General features: G+C 57.1%; 1 long non-coding RNA gene across 1 annotated transcript; it reads right to left on the minus strand.

The window, feature by feature from the left end:
* Positions 1–2,665: 2,665 nt before the first annotated feature.
* On the minus strand, positions 2,666–5,878 carry LOC106147932. The gene is made up of 3 exons (XR_001232968.1): positions 5,809–5,878; positions 3,281–3,468; positions 2,666–2,907 (listed from the first exon to the last, which is right to left on the minus strand). It is a non-coding gene; the product is annotated as an uncharacterized LOC106147932 (long non-coding RNA).
* Between the last annotated feature and the right edge of the window lie 7,502 nt (positions 5,879–13,380).

Consider the following 13,380-nt stretch of genomic DNA (forward strand, 5'->3'; position numbering starts at 1 on the left):
CAAGTGGCGCATGCAGCGCCCCCTGGTGGACCGTGATCTCCGCAAGACGCTGATGGTGCGGGACAACCTAGCCTTTGGCGGCCCGGAGGTCTGAGCCCTCGCGTTAGGGCGGCAGGCGCTGGCGCTGGCGCTTGGCACTTTCTCCCTCCACACTCCCCCACAACCCTGGATTCCCTTGAGGCGGGGGAGGACGATCCCTCGGTTCCACAGGTCATACCCTCTGCAGCCCAGGCTCTCCCACCAGTGGGCCCTGGTGCTTGGGGAGGCCCCTGGCTGCGGCGTTGGGACACCCCATGCAAGCCAGCTCACCCCAGGCCCGCTGTCCTGAGCGCTGGGCACATCTCCCACGGGCCGCAGTGCCTTCGTGCTTCCCAGCACTCTGTCCCTCCACCTGGAGTCAGGTGTGGCTGCCCCTGCCTGCCCTGAGCCTCCAGAACCCCCTTTCTGCACAGAGCCCCCAGTTAGGCCCAGCTCCCCCTCTGCACCCAAAGACACGGGCCCTGTAGCTGCACTTGGGAGCCGGGGCTTGATGCTGGCCTGGGGAAAGGGTCTCATTTGGAAGGGAGCCAGCGTGGTCCAGCCTGGCCCCAGCCCCTGGGCTCAGGCTTGGAGTCTGAAAGGGTGCGCGGGGTGGGCGGGGGTGTGCAGAGGGGTGAGAGAGCAGAAGGCAGGGGTGTGCGTGCTTGTGTGAGTCGGGGACAGGGGTGTGAGGACCGTTCTGCTGGCCTTTCCTGCCCCTTCTGCTCCCCCTAGGCTGAGGTGGTGGGCTGGAGCCCCTGCCTGCCCCAACCCCCACCCTATGCTGCACTTTCAGGGCGAATCCCAGTCCCTCTGAGCCAGAGCTTTACCCCCAAACCCCCAAGCCCACCCTGGAAGCCTCCTGCTGTGTGTAGCCTTCAAGGCCTGCTTTGACAGAGTGGTAACCCACTGCACTCCTCCCCTGGGGCTTCCGTCTTCCTTTATTTGCAATAATAAAGACTTCCTGACCATCTTTGCAGGACTGTCTCCATTTTTTTTTATAATTAATTACTTTTTCTGAGATAGGGTCTTGCTATGTGTTCCAGGCTGACACTGAACTCACTAGGTAGGGCAGGCTGACTTCAAACTGATGGTGACCCTCCTGCCTCATCCTCCTGAGGTGGGATTATAGGTCTGGGCCACCACGCCTGGCCCTGTCTCTGTTCTTGCAAGTAGGATTGTGTCTATCACCTCACTGGGTCCTTGTGAAAACTATGATAGCTCTACAGTCCCCACGTTAGGGGTGGGTCACCAAATCTCAGGGAAGGTTGAGCAGGGTTTCTTTTTTTTTTTTTTTGAGCAGGGTTTCTTGACAGCAGCACACTGACACACTGGGCCAGCTCACTCTTGGTTGCAGGGTGCTGTCCAGAGCACTGTAGGACGCCTAGCATCCAGGGTCTCTAGAGGACTAGAGACTGGCATCATCGCTCCTCCTCACATCAGGACAAACTAGTGTTACGTGGAAGCCCTGGGGTAGAGTGTTAGTTAGGATATAGATTCAGGCACCAACATGCACAATGCACTAACATGCTTTAGAACCAAACAGAATTTTTATCTTTGTGGATGGCACAGTCCACAAAGATTGTGCAGAGTTGGTTTAGTGGCCATTTGGTCAATACTTAGTCACAGGACTCCCTAGCTGCAAGAGAGGCTGGGAAATATGTAACCTTTACTGGGCGGCCATGTATACAATTGAAAAGCTCACCTCTGAAGTTAGGCGTGATGGTGCACGCCTCTCATCCCAGCACTCTGGGATGGTGAGGTAGGAGGATGGCAAGTTTGAGCGTAGCCGGGGCAATTTAGCAACTCAGTGAGACCCCATCTCAAAATAAAAATGGGAGGCTGGGGATATAGCTCAGTGGTGCAGTGCCTGCCTGGCAAGGTGAAGTCCTAAGTTCGATCCCTGGTACTCCCCCTCTCCCAATTTAAAACAATAACAACAACCAAAAAGAAAAAAAAAAGAAGGGCTGGGGATGTAGCTCAGTGAGAAGATTCTGGGTTTAATCTTCAGCACTGAAAAAAACAAAAACAAAACACCCCAAAACAAACCCCCAACATCTTTAAAGTGGGAGAATATGAAGACCAATTTATTTGAGTAGGGATTTGCCTGCGGCCACAGGACACTGGGCTGAGATTTGGACCAGATCTCCCGACCCTGGGTGAGGGCTCCTGTTCCGTATCCTGGGAGGAGGAGGGATTAGGCCGCTGTTTCTCCCGGGGCCGGAGGCTGCACGGCTGTTTTGCAGAGCTGCACGAGGGTGAGGCCACACAGGCACCTCAAGGTCACACTGGGTGTCTCCTTCAATTTGTCCCTGGGCACCTTGCTTGCTTCGCCCTATGCCCCACCCTCCCTCCCTAGCCTGGCACCCGGGAGAGCTGTCCTGCTGCTCGGGAGAGCCCCCACCCCTCTCCCCACACCAGGGGGCCACCTGGCCGGAATCATCGCCCCTCACTACCCCCCAAGACCCTTCAGATCTGGACACCGGGGCCTGAGGATGTTATTCGAGTCTGTCTGTCTGTCTGTCTCCCTCTCTTTCTCCCTCTCCAATTCCATCCTCACTGACCATTATGGACAACAGGGCCACTTGTCTGTGGCTCTGGCTCAGGTGTAGATAGCTCAGGGCACGGATCCGTTGCTCTTCCTAGGTCAAATGCCCATTTCAAACCAATCACGCCAGGCTGGGGCAGGGTCCTCTGTACGGGCCGGCTCGGGCCAGGGCGGACCTGGACGGCCAACATGGCCTGGGCTTGCTCATCTCATTAAAAGGCAGCGCGAGTGCAGTAGGTTCCAGGAGGCAGTTTCCCGATGAGGAATGTCCTCTCCCAGCCCCGCCACATCCAGCAGGCCCTTGCGGGTGAAGCCGAGTTTGGTTTGTCTCACATCTTGCTCTGCAAAAACACAAATTGACTGCCGACATTCGAAGGTCAGGAGATCGCACGTTAACACCCCCTTTTCTGACTGCTCTTTAAAAATAGAAATTCTAGCCACGCTCAGTGTGAAATGTGAGCGTGTCCACAGCTACGAACTTCGCACGGTGGCGGGAGAGTGTTGACTGTGAAGTGGCCTTGAAGCGGCCAAGCCCCACAGGGTTCCCCAGGCACAGGGTTCCCCAAACTTCTGCACTGACGTCTGGGTCCCGCCCGTCTTCTCCCTGGGAGAAGTGTACTCACACCTGCTCTTCCCACAGGGGACCCAAGGAGGTTTCAGCTGGAGGAGTCGCTCCCACGAACGCTACAAGGAGATATAAACTCCCCCACTTACCATGGTTCAGCTTAACCATTTTTCAGCTCCGTGGTGGTACAACCGCATCGTGAATGGAGAAGCACCTTATTCTAACTCTGGCGCCTGTAATGCGGCTGTTCCCTCTGAGCTTCCTGACCGCCAGAGGGCAAGAGGAAAGCCGGAGAGGTCATTTTGTTCGTTCATGTGATGAAAGGGAGAGGTGGACTCTGTGAAAGACAAATTTTCTGCTTTTTAGTATGAAAAAGAGGCTGTGTATGGGGGCGCATGCCTGTAAGGCCAGGCTGAGGCAGGAGGATCGCTGTGAGTTTGAGGCCTGCCTGTGCTGTTCAAGGCCAGCTTGAACTACACAGTGAGACTATCTCGACAAACCCTCCAAAATATGAAAAAGAAATCTCTCAGATGGGACATTAAGGGCTCTACAGCTAACTCCCCTCACCCACAGAGGCAGGGCCTGGGCACCTGCTGGGCTGTGTAGCAGGGCTGCACCAGGAGCAGTTTGAAGTCAAAACCCGACAAGAGCGAGTCCTAGGATGCTGCCCGTTTAAGCTGCCCAGCCTTGTGCTTCTGTGTGCCAGGCTCTGAGATCACAGATGACCCGGGCCCAGTGCCGGGCATTGCACTGAGCTCACCTCAGGTTTATTTTCATTTTCCTCCTGCTCTGCCAGCCTCACTGGTGGTGGCCACTGTCAAAGGAGACGGTGGGGAAGAAGATGCTGAATAAATGCTGAGCGTCTTGTAGCCGCCCTCTCGAACCCTACAGAGGTGAGTAGGGTACCCGCTCCCTGCCCCCACCCCCGCACTAGGCCTGGCACCAAGGATACAAAGATAGAGATGCAGCCCCTGAATCCAAAGAGCTCGCAAGCCGGAAGCAGGCGAGTACGCTGTAAGTGAACTCTGTGCAGAAACTGGAAACAGCTGGACACCTGACTCCTGGCCCGGTGCCATGGTGTACGTCTGTAATGCCAGCACTCTGGAAGGCTGAAGCAGGAGGGTTGCCTGCTGGAGCCCAGCCTGGGAACTTAGTGACTTAATGAGATTCTGTCTCAAAAAACCAACCAACCCACCACCCTATCCAAAAGAATGCCTGGCTCCTAAGGAAGCAGGCTGTCAAAGAAGGCTTTCTGAAGGTGAGGACTCCAGGCAGGGGAGCCAGCCTCTTGTGCTTGCCAGGCACTCTACTGCTGAGCTATATCCTAAGCTGGGTTTCTTCTTTTTTTTTTTTTCCGTTACCGGGAATGGAACTCACAACCTCGCACTTGCCAGGCAGGCACTGTGCCACTGAGCTAAATCCCCAGCCCCTAAGCTGGGTTTGGAAGGTTGACTAAGAGTCTTCTTCCCTGTAAGGGGAAGAGACATCTGCCATTGCAGAGTCGCAGGCTACGGCCAGCTCATTCCTGAGAGCAGGGAGTGGCGTGGGTGAAGCACACTGTGCTAGTGTTTTAAAGGCTTCAGGAGGGTTTGCAGGGTCCTGGAGCTTTTCTTTCCCACCACCTGGGAGCCTTCAGGGAGGGAGGGGCGGGTGTGTCTGGGCTTGGCCGGGAGCGAGGGACAGAAGGGGGAATGCGCAGGGTCCCCGCGTGGGAGTGGCTGCAATGTTCGGACTCTGGCGGGAGGGCGGCATAGGCTTCTCATTGTTCTGCCCCCGTGGCTCTCCACTCTGGCTGAGCGGGAAAGGATCCGGGAGGAGCGAGCCCAGCTTTGGGAGAAGGCAGAGGCTGCGGACTTCCTCAGAAAACCTTCACAAAAGGGGCCTGGTGGTGCACACCTGTAAACCCAGCACTCGGGAGGCTGAGGCAGGAGGGTCGCCATAAGTTCAAAGCCAGCCTGGGCTCCATAGTGAGTTCAAGGCCAGCCTTAACTACATAGCAAGACCCCATCTCAACAACACGCAAACAAAACAAAAAAACTAAAAGACCCTCACAATCTCAGTCAACAATCCTTCCAGAGGACTCCGGGTGGAAGAGCTTCTGAATTTGGGGCTGGAAACATAGATGTACAGCCACCGCCACACTGTGTGAACCGTGGTGAGTCCATCTCCCCATGTGGCTCTGAAGAGCTGGAACTGTGTGGATGGCAAATACACAAGGGAATCAGAACTCCAGGGCAACAGGTTTTCTTTTCCTAGACTGACCCCAGGTGTCACACATACTAAGCGCGTGCTCTGCCACCGAGTCACACTCCAGCCCCAGAGGAAACAGTTCCAGAGCTCTCGTGGATCGAGCTCATTGCACGCTCACGACAGCCCCTCCACCAGCCTGGGGCCTGGGCTGAAGGTGACATGAAGCAGAGTCCTGGCTGACCAAAGTAGAGTGGACAGGAGGCAGGAGTGAGCGCCTGGCCTTGGGGGTTGAAAGCCCCGTGACTCCGGGGTGAGCTGTCACTAGCTTAGCTTAAGCAGCCTAGCTTGACACATCCCACCTGATCCCATCCTCACCTTACAGGAAGGAAACGAGCTCAGAGAACAAGTGCCTTGTTCAAAATCATGCAGCTCTAAACAAACCCAGGGTGGAGAGACCCTGGGGCCTGTCCTTGTGTGGGGGACTCACCTTAGGACGTTGGAAGTCTCTGTTCTCTGAGGCCACTTCCAGGCTTGAGTCAGTCTTTGCTGGGAAGGACGCCTATAGACGGAAGGTCATCATTTTCACTTTTGGCCACCAGAGGGCAGCTGACACTCAATACCAGGAGAGAACAGGTTAGGAAAATTCATAGGAAGAACTCAGATGAAAGAATGGTATCCTTATCCTTAAAGCAGCAAGGACAGAGTTCTAGATCCTTGAGCTAGAAGAAACCACATGAGCATCCCTACTTACAAAGGCAGCTGAGAGCCAGGTGTGGCGGCATACGCCTATAATCCCAGCACTCTGGGAGGCTGAGGCGGGAGGATCACAAGGTCCAGCTCAGCCAGGGCAATTTGGCAAGACTTTCCCTCAAAATAAAAAATTAAAAAGGGGGCTGGGGATATAGCTGAGTGGCACAAGTGCCTGCCTGGCAATCGCAAGGTCCTGAGTTTGATTCCCGGTACCAAAAAAAAAAAAAAAATTAAGACTAAAAAGTAAAAAAAGGGCTGGGGAGGCAGCTCAGTGTAAAGACTCTGGGCTCAATTCTCAGGGCCCCTTTCTCCCAGGCAACTGCGGCTCAGGAGGGCAAGAGATCTGACAGGAGTCACACAGGAAGTCGCTGGCCAACGTGGGCAGAGGACCCAGGTTCCCCGACTCCGAGGTGTGCTCACCTGGGAGAGGTGAGCCCAGCTGAGTCCCCAGCCCTAATCTGCCTCAGCAGAACTGGTCTGTCTCCTCCTGCAGCCACCTCTGTGCTTCCTCCCAGCCTCAGAGAAAGGGCAGGGAGAACCCACACTTGCAGCAGTTTGCCCTAGTAACCAGAATCCAGCCACAGAATAAGATAAGCGAGGAGGATCCGAGGCCCACATACTCAGCACTCAATCATTTCGTTCATTCATTCATTTATTCTACAGAAACTCACCGAGGCTGATTCTTGCCAGAAAGGAATAAAATCCAGGCCCTTCAGAAAGATGCGAGCTGGGCGTGGTGGCATATGCCTGTAATCCCAGCACTTGGGAGGCTGAAGCAGGAGGATCTTTGTGAGTTCAAGGCCAGCCTGGGCTACAAAGTGAGCTCAAGTTCAGCCTGAACTGCATAGCGAGACCCTGTATCAAAAAAAGACAAGAAAAAACAAAACAAAACAAAACTATGCAATCTGATCTGATGGCCAGAGATTAAAATGCAATAAAATGAAAGAGCTCAGCTCTTGGGTCACTGGCACCATACTCTGAGTGCTCAGTAGCCATCTGTGGCCAGTGGCCTGTTGTATGGCGCGGCGCCGGCGTAGAACATTTCCATTATCACAGGAAGTTCTATCTCACGCTCGAGGAGAGGACCAGACTCCGCGGTACTGGGGGGGGGGGGCGCTGTGTTCTAGTCGGCAGAAAGCAGATGACAAGGCAAAGACTAACGGAGATGCCAGGAGAATGCTTAGCTTAGCTCCTAGAGAAGGTGGGTGCCCCGATGATGTCTGTGTCACTGCCCTGTGACAGTTACTGGGAGGATCTGTGTACACTCTCCTCTTCCTGAGCAGCTATGAGCTCCCCTGTCTGGCACAGTGCCTGGCACACAGCAAATGCCCAGTACATGCAGGCTTTTGTCATCACCATCATCATCATTCTTAAAAAATTGAACCCAGGGCTTGTGCACTAGTTACATTCCCCAGGTTATCCTTTATTTTTTATTTTGAGACAGGGTCTTGCTAAATTGCCTAGGGTAGGCTTGAAACTTGTGATCCTCCTGTCTCAGCTTCCCAGAGTGCTGGGATTGTAGGTATGTGCCACCATGTCCAGACCATCACCATTACTGTTACCACTGCTATGACTGAGGCAACCCAGGACTGCAGCAATATAGAAAAGGGCACCTGACCCAGGCTGAGGGCCGAGGTTGGCTGAGAATCCACGTTGCCAGAGCCAGGCTGGGTGGCTTTGTGGGGCTCCTCGAGACCAGGCACAGGGCTGGGTCACCTCTGAGTGTAGCATAGGGTTCAGCTGGCATGAACTGGGGCTCAGGAGATGGCTGTGTGAGGCGGCCAAGCTCCAGGAATTCCAGCTTGCATGAGGATATAGACATGACGGACTGAGGGTCACAGAGCCCAACAGGGCACGAGGGGTCGCTCAGAGGGAAAGCAGGAGTGAGGCTGGCCTGGGGACAGCCAGAGTGACAGCATCTTTGGAGCCTCACTGTTTTTACTGGGACGCTTTCCCAGGGCTGCTCTGTGGGATAGAGTACATCTGGGGTCGGGGGCAGCCGGGCACCACCCCCTCGGCCCTGAGTTCAGAGCAGCTCAGCCTGGCTGTTGTGAGGCTCCCTGGGCTCTTTAGGATTCCAGAGGCTCAGAGCAGCCATTCACTGACACCCACTCCAGAGGAGCCGGCTCCTCCCGCCCAGGGCCCGGCCCAGCTGCTGGGATGTGGCTGGAGGGACAGGTTCCAGGCCTGAGCCCTGTGGCCTGGAGGCTGAGTGGGAGTCCCGGAGGGCAGCAGGAGAACGAGGTCCCTGACTGTCACCATGACCAGCCTCTGGGTGCACGAGCTATCGGCCCTGGTCTTCTGATCAAGGTAGGTGTGTGTGCGTGTGTGTGCGTGCGTGCGTGTGTGTGTGTGTGTGTGTGTGTGTGTGTGTGGGAACAGGACCTGGGCGACATCGGGGCTTAGTGAGGGGCTGGGGGCCCAGGACTGTGAGGACAAACAGGTCTCAGCAGGCCTGTCTGGTCCAGCCGTGGGCGGAGGGCAGGTGTCTGCGGCTCGGTGTGCAGTGAGTGCCGTGGGCCGGGTGCGTGGGGTTCAGTGTGAGCGGCAGGGGCGTGCCAGGTGGGGGTGGGTGGAGGCTGAGTAGTCCTGAACACTGGCAGGTGATAAGGCCTGAAGATATCACCTGAGCCCTGGTGGGGACCCTCCTGCTCTTCTGCCTTCTCTGTCCCTACTTCAGACCTTAGAGAGCTGGCTCTAAGATCACTCCCCTCTCCCAGAAGCCCCTCATAGTCAGAAGGAATCCCTCTGGGCAGCTCTGGCCTGGCCCCAAGCAGCATGTCCAGCCCACTGTGTTGAAAACAAAGAAAACAACTCTGTCCCAGAGGATGCGTTCTATGGAGCCTGGGGAGGCACCAGCCGGCCATCTGGGGACCCCGGAGCCCACCTCAGGGAGTGGCCGATCACCCCTACCGGGCCATCTCCTGCACACCTCACTCCCACCTCCTGAAAGCCTTCTCCAGCCTGCCCCGCCCACCTCCGCAGCCCACAGAGCCTTTGGTTGGCGTCCCTAAGTCTCCTTGTCTTAATCTTCCTCCCCTCTGATCCCTCTGTCATGCTGCTTGAGTGACCGTTCCCATGCCCGGGTCACCTTGCAGGACTGAGCATCTTTGCTCTGGCCTGGACCCCGGCTTACCTGCAGCCTTGTCTCCTCCCCACTCCTAGGCCCGGCCTGGGCTCCCTGGGTTTGATTTTCAGGAGGCAGCTGCAGCCGCACTTTCTGGCTTTGGAATTGTCCTGCGCCAGGCCCTGCCTTCCTCCGTGGACGCAGAGACTGGTTCTTGCTTACCCCCATGTTTACCACAGCAGAGCTCCACCCACTTCCCTGCCTGGAGTCCCTGGGAATGGCAGTCTCCCCAAGGCCAGCGGCTGTGGCTTGTTTCCGGGACAGGTGTCCTTCTGTGGATACCCGTTACTTCTCCACTTCCCAACCCCTCCTCTCCAGACCCCCTCCCAGCTCTGTCTCTGACTCCCTCTCCACACCGGGTCAGCCCAGAACTCTTTCTTGATTTGGGTGGGAGCCCTAGATCCAGATCCCATTCTCTTGGTTTGGGTGGGAGCCAGATCCAGATCCCATTCTCAGGCCAACTGGTCAACCCCAGCCTCTGACCCAGTGTCTGTGGGAACCCAGAATCTTTCCACTCCTCCTGGAAGAGAGAGGCAGCTAGGATGTTAGTAGCCACAGTCCTCCTCCAGGGTTCCTGAATGTGTATGTCACCTGCATAGAGTTGTCCTCAGAGAGGGGGCCATACTCAGGTCTGCAGGTAGGGCAGGGGTACACCCCAAGGCTGCATGCTTTCAGGGAGGGACAGCTGGCTCACTGGCTGGTCCCACACCCGGCGTGGGGCAGCTGGCTGGCCACGTGGGTGAGGCTGTGTAGTCTGTAGCAGGTAGGAGTGGTAGGAAGACACTCATGAGAGTCCCCCTAACAAGGTGCCTTCAGGCCAGCAGTGTCAGCCGGCGGTCAGGAAGGGGAGGGTGAGACCTCTGTTGTGGGGAGTGTTTCTTTCCTGTGGTCCCCTAGGGAAAGCTGAACAGCCTGGATGGAACACAACTTTGCCCCTGCCCCTCCAGAGATGCAGCCGCACGGAGTCCCAGGCCCTGGAGCCTCCTTCTCCCGCAGCCACATGCCGGGGCACCCTACTCACCCCTCACGGTTCCCTGGAGGCGTGTCTCCCCTCATCCCTGTCCTCAGGAAGACTGTTCGTCTGGATGCCTTCCCTCAAAGCCACGTCCAGACTTCTGGTCGATCAGGCCTGAGAGCCAGGGCCCGGAGCATGTCCCCACAGGACGCTGGAACCACCCCAGGGGCTCCACTGAGCTCCCTACCTGCCAACAGCCTTGTGCCCAGGAAGCTCAGCTCCATTTCCTTAACGATCCGCCAGAACAGCCACACGCGGCCCCTGGACCCCCCAGTGTCTCACTGGGAAGAGTTGCCCGCCCTGGGCAGAGAGGCTGGCACCCACGGAGGAGGGAGACTGTCTGCTCCAAGTTCACCACCTCTGCCCCTAACGCCAGAGAGCAGGGTCCACTCTGAAGGCCCAGGGAACCCAGGGCTGAGCTCCCCCAGCAGGATACCCACAGTGGAGAAGCCTGTGGTGGGCTCCTATCTGACCTTACCTTTTCAGTCTAGGCTAACCCCAACTTCATCGAGTCTCCCTGGGCCAGGCCCCACGGGGCAAGGGCATACTAGAGCTTCCCCAGGAAGAGGCAAGTCCCGGGCCAGGGGCATTCCCAGACCGCGGCTATGTCCCCAAAGGGCCACCCCTGTTATGAATTTGTCAGCTGTGCACGCAGCAAGGCCAGACATAGCCAGACATTTAACCGCAATGGCCACCAGAGGACCTAGCCTGGCCATCAGTTTGGCCACACCAGACACATCCACACGGGGCACAAGCATAGAGTTCTCCGCTCTGGATACCAAGCGGGGCTCAGCCGCGGACCTGTCTACAGCAGGTATAGCCAAGTCAGGCAAAGCCAAGAACTTGGCCACTGCACGTACCAACAAGTCTGGCACAGACATGAGTTTGGCTACAGCAGAGACAACCAAGCCGGGCAAGGTCATGAATTTGGCAACCACAGAACCAGCCGAGCTGGGCAAATTCCTGGTAACAGCAGATGCTGCCAGGCCAGATGCGACCACAAGCAGCACAGCCTTGGCTTGGACAATACCAGATCCGTTCAAGTTGGGCACAACCGGCTCGGACCCAGCCATGGCTTTGGTGCCAGCAAATACAAGTGAGCCGGGCCCAGCTCTGGACTCTTCTGCTTTGGACAGAAGCAGACTCAGAACAGCCGTGGGTTCAGTGGTGCTGGTAACACCAGAACCTGCCAATGGGGAGACCAAGCCAGACAGTGTTAATAGCCTGACCGTACCTGACACTGCCGTCTGCCCACTAATGATGAGCAGGGGCACAGACACAGCCCAGGACCACGCCACAGTGGACGCTGCCACACGGCCTGCCACACTGGCTGGAGAATGCCAAGGTAAACACAAGAAGGGGCGCTGCCGGAGGGGGCGGGAGGAGTGAGAACGTGGAGATGACAGTGCTTGCATAGGTTAGCAAAGGGAGGGAGGGTTCTAAATTCAGAAATGAATGAAGGGGTTGGGGGAAAAGGGCACAAGGGGCTGAGGGGCCAAAGACAGGGTGCGTAGTTTCCAGCTAGAAGTCGGGCTGAGGGAAGCCGGTGGAAGGCAGGCTTACGAGGGTGACTTGTGGAGCAGCAATCACGCCAAGTGCTCACTTGAGCGCCTCCTGGCCTGTTCTTTGTTCCCTAAAGAGTTTCTGCACTCAGGTGATTAATGGGTGAGTCCCACTGAGCTTCAGTAAGCGGTGATTTGCCTAATAGTAGTCGCCACTGCAAAAGTGGCATGTTGACCTTGGATGAGCCCTAAATCCACCCGAATTCAGCCTTTTATGAAGCTATCTGTTGCTTAAAAGGTGCCTTACCCGGCCTCCCACCTGAGTCTTGAAAAGTAGCTTCGAGACTTGGGTATGTGGAAGTCCTACGCAGCATCATAAACACAAGGGCTGGGAGGTCCCCAGCCATCTCCGAGGGGCTGTGGCATGCCTAAAGCCGCACCAAAGCTGGCTGGTGGTGGTAGTCTGATTGGAACCCAGACCTCAGAACCCTACTTTGGGCAGCCTCATTCCCAACATTTCAAAGGCCCGGGGATTCTGAGTCAGGAGAGAGGTTTGCAAAGCATCCAGCCCGGGGCCTGAATTGGGTCCTTGGCTCGACACCCCCTGGTCATCCTCTGTACTCTCAGACTGGGGACCTCCCGCTGGTCCTGGTCTTTGGTCCTCTCTGTGTGACATCCGTCTTCCCAGGCCTCTCCCCTGAAACGCAGACCCAACAGCCAGTGCCTGCTGGATTCTTCTCCCACACAGCCCTTTTCCCTCCTGCCCTCCCCGACCTCCCTGGGCGCAGGCCCTGCCCACCTTTCATCCTTCGAGTAGAGGCCGGAGTATCCTCCTCTTCCTCCTGTTCTTTCTCCTACATCCCATCCGGGCTATTCCGGTCTTGTTGCTTTACCTCCTCGGCACCTGACCTGGCAGGTGTCTCCATCCCTCGGCCCCTCCCTCCTCCCTCCAGAAGCTGCCACAAGGACCCGTAAGTTTGGTGGCAGCGCCTGGGCTTAGATCGTCACCTCCCTGTAAATTCAGCTCCTAACCCTGGTTTCCATGGCCGGGCTCCTCCAGCCTCTTCGCTGGAACTCTCTGTGGACGGTCTTCTCTCTAGCCGGCCCTGGAGCTCTGGCACCCGGCGGCTCTGGCCTTCCCCTCGAGAAACCCTTGCCCTGCAGCCCTGGCTGCGGAGAGCTCTCCCTCCCACCTCTCCTTGCCTCTCCACTTTGGCCCTCAGCTCCTCCAGGAAGTCTCCCAGACCCGCTTCCTCCTCAGGGCGCCCACCTGCGTGCAGCTTTATTTTCCCCACCGGACCCAGAACTTTGGAGGGCAGGTAGGGTCATCCTCAGCCCTGTGCCCCCACGGCCCGGGAATACGCAGCCCGCCGTTCGTGTTGATGGAATGCACGAAAGATTGTTCGGATTGGTAAACTGAGGCTCCGGGAAATTGCCGATGAGCCCACAGTTACAGGGCTCGTCATCCTGGAGCTGGGCCTGGAACCGGGGCCCCTGACTCAGAACCGCGGTGAGCCAGCGCAGTGTCCCAGCCGCCGCGTGACTCCCGCAGCCCGGGTCCCCGCCCAGAGGGTAAGGGGGTGGGGGCGGGATCCGGGGGAGAGGAGCCGCCGCCGGGCACCCGGAGCGCGGGCACGGCCTCGCGTGCGGGGAGGCGGGGGAGGG

The sequence above is a fragment of the Chinchilla lanigera genome, unplaced genomic scaffold (assembly GCF_000276665.1).
Source record: "Chinchilla lanigera isolate Chin_1 unplaced genomic scaffold, ChiLan1.0 scaffold00012, whole genome shotgun sequence".
NCBI lineage: Eukaryota > Metazoa > Chordata > Mammalia > Rodentia > Chinchillidae > Chinchilla > Chinchilla lanigera.